Raw genomic sequence first — 14,552 nt, forward strand, 5'->3', positions numbered from 1 at the left:
GCCCAGAGCTCAGGGCTGAAAGGCAAACACTTCGAAACGCATCGCAGAGCCTACCTTAGGCTCTGTGAACTCACATTCTTAGGATATGAATTCACATTCTTTCTGGATTCCTGATAAGAAAAAAATGAGAAGAGGCAGTACGGTCAGTAGCAGCCAAGAATATGGACCCTACAGCCGGACTGCCTGGGTTCACACACTTGCTGCACCACATCCTAGCTGTGTAAGTTTGGGCAAATTACTTAACCCCTCTGTGCCTCCATTTTCTCATTTGTAAGGTGAAGACAATAATATACCCAGCTCATAGGGCTTGATGTGAGGATTAAATCGAGTAATGCGTGTAAGTACCTGTAGCAGAACTTGGCACACTGCAAGTGTTCCGTAAACGATGCTGTTGTTAATCCAATGTTTATTAGTAGTACAAAAAAGATACGTTCTTACCCAAGGAGAAAAGGAAATTTGGGAAAAGTACCTGGAACAGTAGAAAGGACACACTTTACCCACTCCCAGACATTACCTTGAGACATTGTATCAGTTAGTTACCACTGCATAACAAACCACCCCAAAGCTCAGTGCAACAGTCATTTTTTTCCCCCAGTCATCTGGGGATTGGCTAATGTGTGCAGGGCATCCCTGCTGTAAAATGCAGATCCAGCTGGACATGGCTCTTTGCTGTGGTTTAGACTCAGGTCTCCTCCCTTTGTGTTCATTCTGAGACTCAGGCTGACACAGTGCTGTGACTTGGAGGAAGCTCTCCTCCTGTGACAATCAGTGAGCAGAAACATACAACTCTCTCAGGGGCTAGCCTCAGAACTGGCACACTCTCATTTCTACCTGTGCCCCCCTGGCCAAAGCAAACCATGATCCTAGCTCAAAGCCATAGAGTGGGGAAACTCACCGCACATTTAGTGGGAGTGGGGAGGCATTAAAGTCACATGACCAAGAGAGTAGGAACAGGGAAGGATGGAAAATCAGGACTAATAATTCCATCTATGACACATGGGTCTACCCATCTCATTCCCTCTACCCTCTTCTCTGTATTTGTTCTTTACCTACAATTGTGGCTCTCGATCCTCCCCATGCCCATCGGCTACCTATAGACACAGCTGATGTGCAGGCTGTCTGGGGTGGAGACTAGATCTGTTCTGTGAAAAGTATTTATTTCCAAGGACCAGAGCCACATACTGTGGCACTTGACAAAAGCCCAGCCCGCTAGGAGCCCTGCCTCCTGCAGAGTGTTCTGGGATTACCAGTCCCCAGTGAGTCAGTGTCAACAGCCCACCCCAGGGAGGCCAATACATGGGCAGGCCCACACAGGGGTGGGAACATGCGCCTCACTGCACTCTGAGCTCAGACAGCACGGGGTGGGACCCGCTGCCATTTCAGAACCAGACTTACCAACAAGAAGCATTTGACCCCCAAGTAAGGGAACGGCCCCACTTTGAGAACAAAGTACAGTTAATAGCTTTGAAAACGCGCAGCTGGAATAAAAATTGTTACCAAAGTGGGTTCTTCAAATTTCAGAGAAAGGCAATTGCTTGTGAAAGCTTCAGTCAATCGAGTTACACTGAATGCAGCAAGGCCACTTAATGCAGCTATGACAGAGAGTCAGGCACAGGCATTTGCAAAAGGTCAAGGGGACACTGCGTGTCTGGAAGCAAACAGTATCCATCTGTGTTTGCCATCAGAAGACAAGAGAGGGCTCGAGGGGTGAGAGGACCATTTCTCTCCTGGAGAGTGAGCCCGCAGCAAGTCCTGTCTTAAAAGGGCTTGGCTAGTGAGCTCTGGGCAATGCCCCGCAGAGATGCCACTCTGCTCTTCCTCGATGGCCACACTGCCTTGCTCAGCCCCAGCTGTGTTTCTCGGTGGCTTCCTGGCACCTGGCATTGTGCCTTCATTCATTCTAACCTTCATTCAGAACATTCATCTGGAATAAGACAGATTCTTCTTCCTCAAGAAGCTCAGCGTCTCTTCAGCAGACAGACAGGAAAATCAACATTTCAACACAGGTTGATAAGTGTTGCGATAAAGACCTGTTCCTAGCGCTGTGGGAGACCAGAGAGGAAGCACCCGGCCAGCGCAGGACGTGCCGGTGGGAAATACAGACGTGAGTTGCCTTGTTGAGTAAGGGGCTGCCAAGCAGTGTAGGAAGAGTGAACAATGCAAGCAAGCAAAAGAGTAGCTAAATCCTTCCTTCCTTCCCGTGATGGGCCCGGGTCATCAGCCTTGGTGCCTCTTTGTTGCATTTCAAGGCATCTATGGTCCTTCCTGCACCTTATAACACCCTGAAGTGGTCTCTAAGTCCAAATCCAGGGGAGAAGGGGTTAGGAGGGAACAATCCCTTTCGTCCCCCTGGACCCCGGAGCTCCTTATGCTAATCAAACCTCTCCTTTGACAGCCAAGGAACCGATCAAATTTGCAAACGTTCCACAATTCCAGGACAATGGAGGCCTACCAGCCTCTGCGAAACCCACAGAGCCACTCACATAACCCTCGGCGGACTAGAGAAGGTAACTTTTCTTTGGAGAAACTCTACCCACATACCTTTAGAGTGGGTCCCAGCCCCAAGGAGTTTGGGTAGGGGGGAGCAGATCCTTATTGGAAACTGCTGTCAGAACCATGTGACCCGCCAGTCACGTGCAGACAGTGTCACACAGGTGTTCTCAGATTGGCCAGTCCACAGCAGGGCTCTTCTTCACTGGGGTGGCCTGTGGTCTCCCTGGCTAGGAGCTTCCCTAGCCTACAAGAGGATCTAAAAGTTACTTTATTTATTTTTTAATTGACACACAATAATCCTACATATTTATGGGGCACCTAGTGATGTTTCTGTATCATGAATTAAATACAGGGTAATTAGCATATCCATCTCTTCAAACATTTATTTATTGATTTATTTGCACTGGGAACACTCCATATCCTCTCTTCTAGCTATCAAGCAACAGAAAGGCATAGAGAGGATAGAAATAGCCACCAGGAAAACAAGTTCGATCCTTTCCCCCAACATGCAATGAGCACAGCGATGCACCAAGTTCCGATACGGAACACACTGACCGTGGACCCACAGGCCACATAACCCATGGATTGACTGACAGTGGATAGTGAAGACCACTCAGGAGCAGAGGCCAGGCCCCCCTGCAGAGGGAAGAGACAAAGTTCAGAGAGGGTGATCCTGCTACCTCTGAGATCAGGGATGGGGAAGGTGCAGCAAGGATGTACCTAGCATAGGTCTAGAGACAGAGGGGATAGAAGTCAGTGGAAGCATGGAATTCTAGAAACATCAGGAAGGTGAGCATCTTGGCCAGAGGAGCAAGCTTCTCCCAAGGTCTTATATGTCATCCTGGGTGTGCAATAAAGAAAATATCAATGCCTGTGGGTGAGATGAGTGGATTTCTAAGCTTGGGGCTTAGAAACAGAAATTCTGTTAATCTGTACAGACTGTACGTGGAGTGCTTGACATTCCTACTATGGGGTGTTTTATGTTCATTTAAATTCTAAATATAGCCGTGTGGTAAGAATTCTTTTCCAGTAGTTCAGATATCCCCAGGAGTGCGTGGAAAAGGGGGTAGAGACGTGCCAAATGGCAATACTCCATAAAACTAATTACCTGGGAAATTTTGTGGGGGAAATGCATTGTGATACAGGTGTTCCATGCAGTTTATACATCCAGACAAGCCCTGCATTTATGAGCCATAAATGAAAATATTGAATAAGCAATGTCTATCAGCCTTGCGGCTCCAGATTCTGAATCTCTTGTTAAACGAGTCCTCAATGCACGAGTGCACCAGCCATGGTGATTAGACCACCAGCCCCACTCCTGCTCTGCCCTGAGCCAGCAGCCTCTTCTCGGTGTGCATTTGGGGTTTGGTTTTGATTTTCCCTTTGGTCAAGACCTGAGTGGCTCATCTCGTCCTCACCTGAGGTGCTCCAGTGTGGCATCTGAGCTCGCTATGACAGAGCTCCAGGCTGTCCGTTCATCCCAAATGAACATCCAACACTGAGTCTAGATGTTCTCTTTTCCCTCGCCGTAAAGGTGAGAGTAGACATCAAATAAAAATGGTGCAAAAATGCATTATAATAAATATATAGGGATCAGGCATGTGATAAAAGCACATATCAAAATAAACCTCCAGCCCCTCCTCTCGCATCCCCTCCCCCAGCTCCTCATCACCCTGCACCTGTCTCACTGAGAACACTGAAGCAGAGCAAAGAGAGGCTCTCCCCAAGCCCCACCATGACACACACACGCCTGCCGGCACCCAGTTTCCCTGGCCTCCTTCCTGGGGTTACGCGTGGCCTGGCCATGCTCCCAACTCAGCCTCATGTCTGCACCTGTGTGACTCCCACTCCTCCCTTGCTGAGGACACTGCCCCAGCATGCTCCCCCTGTCCCCTGTATCATCACGTTTTCCTCTCTACTGACCTCTTCCCATGCATTTGTTGGACACCCCCAAGGGTGATCCCCAATGAGTCGCCTTCTTGTGTCATCCTACACCCCAAGTGCAGGAAGAATCTACAGCTTAATTCCAGCCCACAGAGCATGACAAAGGTTCTAGGGTCTAACTTCCTGGACTATATTATGTTACGCAGCAAAGATGAGAGCATCTTTGGGATGTGATCAAGTTCGCTCTTCAGTTCACTTTGAGTTCATCCGAGCGGGGATGACCCTGGGTGGGCCTAGTCTGATCAGAGGGGAGCCTCTTAGAAGAGGGCTGAGGCCCTGGCTGAGCCGAGCAGTCTCCAGCCAGCCTTAATGTGAGCTGCCAGGTTGGAAGAGGGGCTGTCAGGGGCCACGTGGCCAAGAGCCATGGGCAGCACCTCGGAGCTGAGAGTGCCCCCAGCTGACAGACAGCAAGGACACAGGGATCTCAGTCCACATCTTCAAGGAACTGAATGCAGCCAATAACCATGTGAGCTTAGAAGTCCCTGGAGCCACATTTGAAACAGCAGGCAGGACTGCCCTGGGCAAATATTTTTTATAGAGTCCTGTTGATATAAAAAAAAATCATGATTTTAAAATGTGCTATAAAATTCGTGGGTCGAATGTCAATTTCCTTGTTTGATATTATACTATAGCTATGTATTATAATTGGTTACCAAGCAGGTTGTGATGGATGATTTTATGTGTCAATTGGAGGGCGTTTGGGGATGAGATTGACATTTAAATGGGTGGACTTTGAGTAAGCAGATTGCACTCCATATGTGAGCAGGCCCCATCCAATCAGCTGAAAGCTTGAATAAAACAAAAAGACCCTCCTTCCTAAGTAAGAGGGACTTCCCCAGCAGACAGCCTTCAGACCCCATCTTGACCCTGGCTCCCGGGTCTCCAGCTTGGCCGGCTCCCAAGGCAGATTTTGGACTCTCCACCCTGCATAATCACATGAGCCAATTTCATACAACAAATCTCTTTCTCTCTACACACATCCTATCAGTTCTGTTTCTCTCCCTGACTAACTCAGGGGAAAACTGGACAAAGGGTGCACGGGACATCTCTGTACTATTCTTGCAACTCCCTGTCAAGCTATAATCATTTGGAAATAAAAAGCTTTTAAAAAAAAAAAAAAGTCAAGCGCTATGAACATCAAGGAGGGAGACTGAGAGACTGTTCCGGACTGAAGGAGTCCAGACAGATGCGACAGCTGGATGCAGTGTGGCCTTGGACTCGATTATTTTGCTATAAACAACATCACTGGGGCAATCGGCAAAACTTGAAAGGGGTTTCCAAGTGAAGAATACGTGAGAGTTGTCAGTGATATACACACTATATTTTTCTGTAAGTTTAAAATTGTTCCAAAATAAGAAGTTAAAAAATAACCCACAGAGCCACGTGAGGTTACAGTGATTTATCGACGAAGATTTAGAATAGAGGTGACAAAATTTTCTGTAATGGGCCAGATAATAAATGATTTTTTTTCAGCCTTGCAAGCCGTACAGTCTCTGCCATTACCACTCAACTCTGTTGTTATAGCGTAGAAAGCAGCCACAGAAAATATATGAAAAACTAGGAGTGGCCGTAGTCGGCCAACAGTGGGCACGGGCTGTAGTTAGCTCGTGGTTTGAAATAAGAGGCATTTCTTCATTGCCCAATTAGTGTGCATGAAGATTTTCATAGAGCCCAAGCAGCATCTCTTCCTTTTCTGGCCCAGAAACCACCTCCTCGTGTTCTTTAATATCAAATGTGCCATTCCTGACTAATGTATCTCCGACCTTAAGAAAAAGATAGCAATGCTATGATTCGCTTAGAATGCTATGGTTCCTTGAATCCTGTTTGCTCTGAAACAATAAAGGTTTTCTTGCCTCTGCAGTTTCCTGAAATTGTGTATTTAACGCCAGTTACATCGTTGCACAGGATGTTGCCTTGTCCACGTGCTGCCCTGAACGGCAGCTGCCGATAGCTCTCAAAGTTGTTGTAGTGCGTTCCTGATGACGGGCACGAATGCAAGTCTACCCAGAGTGCACAGGAAAATGCAAATGTTAGTTCAGTTTCTGGTCTCGTAGATTTCCCATTTGGAATTTTATAGCCTAAATGTAAGCACAACACATGTCCCCTACATCTTCTCTTGAACTTTGAAGCCATAATTACTAAATTCCTAGTATGTGCTCTCTTGACTTCTTTGAGTCTTCACTGCACACCTACCCTCCTATACTGCCACCTGGGTGGGAGACGGGCCACGGGCAGGTAAGAAAAGAGGTCTCCTTCACACAAGGTGCATCCATTGCTTGTTAGGCATGGCTTGAAACCAACTGTCAAAGCACAGTGTCAGCACTTCACTTGGGGCTAGAGAAGACACTATCAGATGAGCCACTGGCGACATGAAGCACAGGTCTCAACAGCCATGCCTGGAGGGCTGCCTGACACATGGCACATAGGGCACAGGGACCACCCTGGGGGCCAGCGGCAGGGTGTACAGTGTAAAAGACACCTGCCACCATCCCCGTCACCCTAGGGCGCTATAGAGGGGAGGCAGCACCGGTTTAGACAAGAGTCTGTGCAGGAGGTTCAGCCCCAAGGGGTGGTGACAGACCCCAGGCACACCAGAACCCCAGACTCATCATCGGTCTGACACAGGAGACAGTCACCTGCCGTCGGCATGTCAGCACCATTCCTGCAGCCCAGACTCATGCAATCTCAAGAAAGAAACACCATGGTGGCCGGTGAGAGAGATCCACTCACTGAATGCCCTCCTGGAGGCAGTGACAGGGCCCCAGCACAGCCCCAGAGGTGTGTGAAAGTCCTGGAGATGCTGGGAGTGTAGCTTCAATCCTGTGCATGGGACAAAGGGTCAGATAGTGTCCCGAAGAAGAAGAAAAAGGACTGGGGCCCATTTGGGGCCTGATCCAGGCTCTCAGTACCCGGCAGCCTGATCCAGCCCATGCTCCAGTCAGGCCCACTGGAATTTTCGTCATTCCTTAAACACCTTCCTCTCTTCCTCACAACCTCACAGCCTTGCATGTGCTCTTTCCCATGCCTGGAACACCCTCCCCATCTGGAAACTCATCCCCGGCTTGGGACCAGACCAAAAGTGTCTTCCTCTTTGACGCCTTATTTGAGCCCATTGGGAATTTAGTCACTACATCCTCACTAAGTTTACACTTATTTGTGTGATTCTTTCATTCATACCTGTCTTCCGTGCTGATGCTACAATCTCTATGAAATCAGAAACTGAGTCTTTAAACTCTTTGGGTTCACTCCCATAACCCCCATGTCTCCAGCGTGCAGCCTACTACTTTCCGGAAGTGTTTCTTGAGTGAATGAGTGAATACCCCTGGAGAACTCTGTGCAACCTCTCTGATGGTAGCTACCACAGGTGTTATAATTATTTATATTAGTCTTTTCCTATTCCCCCCTGAAAACCGAACACCGTAGGACAGTGCTCGTCATTGTTGCAGAGACATGGTAGTCAACGCTGGCTCTCAACTCGGGTCCCCTGCGTATGAGACCCTTGTTCTCACACTCTCAAGCTGCTACCCTCAATCAGGGTAACCTCTCTAAGCCTTGGTTTCTTTATATGCACAAATGGACTAATGATAGCATCTGCATCATGGAGTTGGTCTCAACATGAATTACAACCATCTGTGCAAAGTCCTTAGCATTGCACCTGGTAAACACTCAGTAATCCAGGCCAGTATTAGTAGCTGCAGATATAGTATTAGTGCTGGTGGAAGCAGAGGTTTCCCCAACACTTCACAAGGCGCAGGACCATAGAAAGCAATAAATAATACCCACGTGTGATCCAGTGAGTAGAACAGAGCTCGCCTTCCAGGGCTCTGTTTGCTGGCTCAGCTGCAGGAATTACCATTTGTGTTTGTAACAGCACTGAGCCCTGGGGGGTGGGGGGGGATGTCCTCGCTCCCAGGTCAAGTCTCTGCAGAACATTCCTCTTCCCAGGCAACAGTGGCTCACGGCTGAAACTCAACCCTGCATCCTCCCTATTGGATTTGATTCCATAGATTGGTTGCCCTAAAAGGTTGAAATTACAGTGTTCGCATTGCGATAAAAGTCCTAGCCTCGGTGCTCCTGTTATTTCTTAAAATGTGTAATCACTGTCTCTAAGAACCTTGCATTAGGAGAGAGCGGAAACACACCTGGGCCTGGGCTGCCAGGGAGGGAGCCAGGCACAGGTCTGCATATGAGTCGCTGGGGTGAGGCGCATGCCCTGGCTGCACTGGGTTTTGCGGCTCGCCAAGGTTCTAAGTGAGGGTAGGGTCCTAGAAATGGGAGTGAAAGTGGGAGAGAGGGACCCAAAGTTGAACGTCGAGGTCAACTTCCTGCCAGAGGAATGCAAACAGGGCCCTCCAGGCCTCGCACAATTGGGATATTGGCACAGGTTGCTCGTTTGCAGGAAGAGGGTCTTACCCAGAACCTCACCTAGGCCTGCCCGCCCCACCAGCACTCTTCAGAACGCGTCCACCTCATTCACTGTGTCCTCAGCCAGCTGCCTCTTTGGAAAGTGGTCTGATAAACTAAGCTCCTCTTCTTGGCATAACCAGAATTCCCTTGAACCCCAAACCCCTGAATTCAGTAACATCCCACTCAAAGGAATAACTTTCTAATGATCAAATTTCAAGCTAGAGGCACCAGTGCTCGAGAGATTTGGGAGAAAGCCAGCCACCCAGAATAGCTCAAATGACACCGGGAGAAGACTGCACATCCCCGTGCATTCACCCAGCCTGCTTCTCTCGGGGCACGTGCAGCAAGAAAACATTAGTGTTGCTTGGGAGGAGGGAGGATGTTTCTAACTTTAGAGTTCCTTGCAAGATTCCCTTCCACCCTCACCCCACATCAGAGAACCAAAGGGTTCTTGGCCCCTTTCAGATGAAGAATCGCAAAGAAGGTGGTGACTACTCCAAGTTCACACCATTCATGAACTGGCCCCCCGATTCTTGGTCAGGTGTTCTTCCCGTGATGTGTGGGAGGCAGATAACTCCCCCACCAAACCCAAAAACCAAAGCCTTGGCCCCCCCGGCTCTTTCTAAAAGTCATTTAGTAGCACACCTAGCAAACATGTCCTTTGCCACACGGTCCCTGCTAAGTGCTGTGACTTAAGCACTTAGAGCTAGGGAGGAAGCCAGTCGAGAAAATTCCAAAAGGGCTCTGAGCACTCCGGCGGCTTTGAAAGATGGCGTGCGCGGCTCATCTTCCTTTTTAGTAACTGGGAGAGTCATCCTGACCCACATAAAGCAAAGAACCTGATGTTACAACCCTGCTTTGAAGAGAGTCTGCCTCCGTGGAGTTCAAAGGGAATAAAAAACTAGGCCAGTTGCCCAGGGTTTCTAAAGAAGAAAAAAAAAGGGGGAGAAAAAGTCATATTTCTAGGGAAATTGGTCTCTTCCACCCTCCATTGTCTTGGTTTTTAACCAAATGAAACAAATAAACTAGTCTGAATTCATGTTAAAGGTATAAGCCTGAATGCTCAAGAAGAACCCGTTAATTTAAGTCACATCTGTTTGGGCCCAGCCCTAGGTCCCTCTAGTTCCCTGTGCGGGAGCATTCTGTCCCCACAGAGCACGGAGCCGGGGACTCATTCCCACATATGCTGCCACCAGCATTCTGCATCCCCCTCTCATGTCACCCACTCCCGTGCAGCAAGTCCCACAGCACGGGTACCCACGGGAGCAACTGCCACTCTCTTCTCTCCTCTCAGCCACTCATTCATTCATTCATCAAACATTCACACATTGACTCTGTTGTGCCAGGTTCCCTACCACGACCCCCTGGGTCCTACAGGAAGCACACACCTGCCAAGGTGCCACTGGCTGAAGTGCTGTTGCCCAGGCACAGTGCTTGTGGCAGCTCACTCAGATCTCACGTTGAACCTGCAAGCAAGGTGCTATTTCTCCAAGTTCACCAACAAGGCTCACAGGGGAATTACAAAACCCAGGGCCTAAGTTCATCTTCCTCCTCCAAAGCCAGAGTTCTTTCCACATCAGAGTCTGTTCCAGTCTGGCAGCCTGTGTCTGGTGGCTTCCACCCCCAGCCACCTCTGAAACCCCCGCCTTGTCCCCTGCCCCCACCCCTAGTGGAGAATTTGGCCATGTGTCTCTCTCACTAGATTCTGAGTTCCATGGAGGGAAGTGACAACATCTTACTCATTTTTTGCATGAATGTGTTTTTAATGGAATAAAGGCAAAAAAAAGCAGGTGACCCCAATAGGGCCAGCTAAGAGTGGGGAGGGTGGGGAATAGTGCCGTTCTGCCTCACACCGTCCCCTGTGTCCAACTCTGGGGGCTAGCTCAATGCCACTGTATGCTCAGGTGTTCCTTGGCATCTTTCACCGATGCCCAGAACACTTGGTCCTACACTCTCTTTCTCCCCACCAGTCTGGTTCTCTGAATTTCCTGAAGACCTTGTATCAGACCACGTCCCAGCAGAAAACAGCTTGTTGAAAGAGAATTGAGTAATTATGGAGGAGCCAACAAGGCACAGAAGGCACCTGGGACCAGCAGCTGCAAAAAGCCAGTTCTGCCACGGGGCGTGAGCAGGATGGGGAATGATCAGTGGGAACCGAACCAGGTAAGAGCTAGAGCCATGACAAAGCAGCCACCGGGCAGTGGCTGTCTGTAGGAATGAAGCCACAGACAGGCAGGTGGGAGGATGGAGCTGGTTGAGTCCACCAGACAACAGGAGAATGTAGGTGACTTCATGCAGGTGAATCAGTCTCCAGGACACAGACATGGGGAAGGGAGGGGATTGGCAAGTGGAGTTTAACCAGCACAGATCTCTTCCATCTGAGGATGCTGAGACATAAGCAGATGGTGCTCCAGACCTGCCTTCTACAGACATAAAGACACACCTTCAACAATCAGACCCCTGCTTGGGCTTTTTCCTTGTACTTCTAGATCAGTGGTCTTGTCCCCGAGTCATCAGTGCCCTAATGAATAGAACAGACCCTAATGGAGAGCAAAGAACATTATTCGTCTGAAATGCCTCAAGTCAACAATACTGTATTAAATAACTGCTATGTGGCAGATGCACAGACAAATGAAATTTATACACAGATAAATGAGATGTTCTGTGTTCCAGGTCTTCCGGGAACTCATGATTTTGTTGCAGAAATCATTCTCGTGCTGGAAAATCAATTAGCAGCAAGGTTTGATGTTACTATTCCAACAATATTGGACCATTTGAAATAAATTGGCAAGGTAAAGAAGCTGGATAGATGGGTTCAGACCTTGCAACAACTGAATTAAACAAGCGTCAGAAGAGAAATCGTCTCGAAGGTTGCCTTTCTTTGCCATCACAACATAAAGGCCAACCATTTCTACACCGTATTGTTATGCGTGATGAAAAATAGATTCTTTTTGACAATCGCAAGCGTTCGGCACAATGGTTGGATAAAGATGAAGTGCAAAACCCAATATTCATCCAAAAAAGCTAATGATGTGTTTGGTGGTCCAGCGCTGGTATTATCCACTACAGCTTCCTGAAACCTGGTCAATCGACTACAGCAGATGTCTACTGCAACCAACTGGATGAAATGATGAGGATACTTGTAATTAAGCAGCCGAAATTGGTCGCTAGAGACAGGCCAATCCTCTCACAAGACAATGCTCCCCCACATGTCAAATAAACAATGCTGCTCAAACTACACAGGCTGGGCTTGGAAACTCTCTGTCATCTACCATATTCACCAGACTTTGCACCAACTGACTACCACTTCTTCTAGGCTTTGGATCACTTCTTGCAAGGAAAAATATTTAATTCTCAACGAACTGAGCAAAACGCCTTTCACGATTTCATCATCACTCGCTCTCCAGGCTTCTTTGCTGCTGGCATAAACAAGCTACCATTAAGATGGCAAAATTGTGTCGATGGTTTAGGCGCAAACTTTGATTAACTGTACTGCTTCCTGTTTGAGATATAATAAACTACACTTTTGATTTGAATCGGACATTTCGTATTTAATGTCCTAATACTCATACAAGAGGCCTGTGCTGGGGCCGGGTTAGGCAGTTATGTGTAGCAGAAAAAGTGATGGACTCAGGTCAAGCCATCAGGAGCCTGGTGCTTGTTTTGCTGTCCCCTAGCTGTGTGACCCTAACAATTCATTCCTCCTCAGTTCCCCCCCGACCCCGTTCCAAGAGGAGATGGGCCCTAATAACAACTTCCATAGCCTGGTCCTGTGGTTCTTCGAAGGTCAGAGAACATGACCGATTTTTGAGTTCCAGAGAGCGAGGTGGCTTGCGGAGGTCAGGGAGGCTCCGTGGAGGGAGTGTGTGTTGAACTAGACCCAGAAGGACAGGTGGTCTTGGGAAAAGCAAAGACAGCAGACGGGGGTGCTCTCCAGGCAGAGAAATGAGCAGCAGGGAAGGGCTCCAAGTGTGCCTCAAAATCGAACTGTGGGTAATGGGGAACCTCTAAAGAGTTGGGGGGAGGTACAGGCAGAAGCCGATGTGCCCCTGTCAAGTTACAAACCTGCCCACTCCTGAAACCCAGTACTTGTTTCCCCCGCTTAGCCTAACTGGAAAAGTGAGAACTTGGAAAATCAAATAAGAGCCAACTCTGGGTGGTTAACTCTGGGATCAGTTGCCCTAGAGTTATATTTCTCAAACACAAATCAGATTAAGTCACTCTCTTGGTTATAAGCCTTCCACAGCTCCTTTTGCCTACAGGATAAAGTCCAAACCCATTAGCTTGACGCGCAGCCTCACCCCACCTCACGTCGCAAGGCTCCTCAGGGACGAGCAAGCTACTCGCAAGCCACACTCGCCGTTCCCCCCAAACAAGCCTCGTGCCGCGCCAGCCCTCCGCTCACTCACAAGCAAACGTTCATGGAGCATTTATTAAGCATCGACTATGGGCCAGGCCCTGACACTATCAAAGTGATCAAAACAGATACAGTCTCCTCTTCCTTGCCACTTAGAGTCTGGAAGGGACACGAGTTGTAAACAATAATTACAACTATAATTATTTCTGGGAAGAAAAGCCCAGGCTGCTGTGCAGAGATGGAACTGGGGAGGTTGACCCACAATGGGGGGAGGCCAGGGCATGAGTAGGATTCCCTGTGGATGCCCAGAGGATGAGTAGGATTCGGGGATTGGTCAGGCAGTAGCAGGGCAGGGACAGGGGAGCAAGGGGGGAGTAGTCCAGGCAGAGGGAACAGCAGGTGCACTGCCTTTGAGGCTGGTCCCAGCCCAGAGTGGTGAAGCCAAACTCACCTTCACTGGGGTGACCAATGGGAGCAAGTACTGGGTATGGCTAGAGAGGTCTCCCTAGTAGAGGATGTTTTATGTTATTCTGGGGCTGTAAGCATGACAATGGCATTATCACATTTTTATCTGCTTGTTGCACGGAGAATGGAATGAGAGAGGGAAGAAAATTCTTTCTCTTGGAATCTATTTCCAATCCCTTTCTCCCTGCAGCAAATAGTTTGCTTCCCTTTGCAGAGCCTCCATCTTTGCTGGGGCCTTCCCTGGCTCCCTCAAGCCAAATAATCACTGCTTCCTCTTTGCTCCCCCTCCCAGCCCATAAATTGGAAACTTCTATTTTAATATGTATTTGGTGTGATGTGAACTCTTGTTCTACCAGTTCTGCCCCCCACGATAGATTATCAGCTTCTCAAGGACGATGACTCTACTGGTTATCTATCTTTGTGCCCTTGAGACATAGCAAAGACCCTGGAACCCCACAGATAGTCAACAAATATCTATTAGCTAACTGGTTAAATGAATGAAATACTCAAATTACAGGACAGTTCTCTGGGTGGCATTGGGCATACCCAGTTCTCTCCCCTTTCTTGCTGGTATTTCTTAAGAATAAGTATAGAATGTTCTGGGATTGCAACATCCTGAGATAAGGGAGAACTGCCCAGAATAGCCCAGATTCTGTTCCAGTCCCCTGTCCCCCAAAATAGGATGTCCCTCAACACTTTAGCCCAGTGACTCCTGTTGCCCCAGCATATCAAACCCAGGGCAGACTATGTTCCAGGGTCCCTCAGCTGTGGCACAGGTGGGGCACACACAGGTAAGATTCCATCTGCCCCCGGTGGCTTCCTGAGCTTTGGGAGACCAGCTCACAATGACTCCTAGGATTCTGTTGTGTGATATCTTGCTACCTGT

This window comes from Propithecus coquereli, unplaced genomic scaffold, assembly GCF_000956105.1.
Source record: "Propithecus coquereli isolate 6110/MARCELLA unplaced genomic scaffold, Pcoq_1.0 Scaffold79, whole genome shotgun sequence".
In the NCBI taxonomy this organism is placed as follows: Eukaryota; Metazoa; Chordata; class Mammalia; order Primates; family Indriidae; genus Propithecus; species Propithecus coquereli.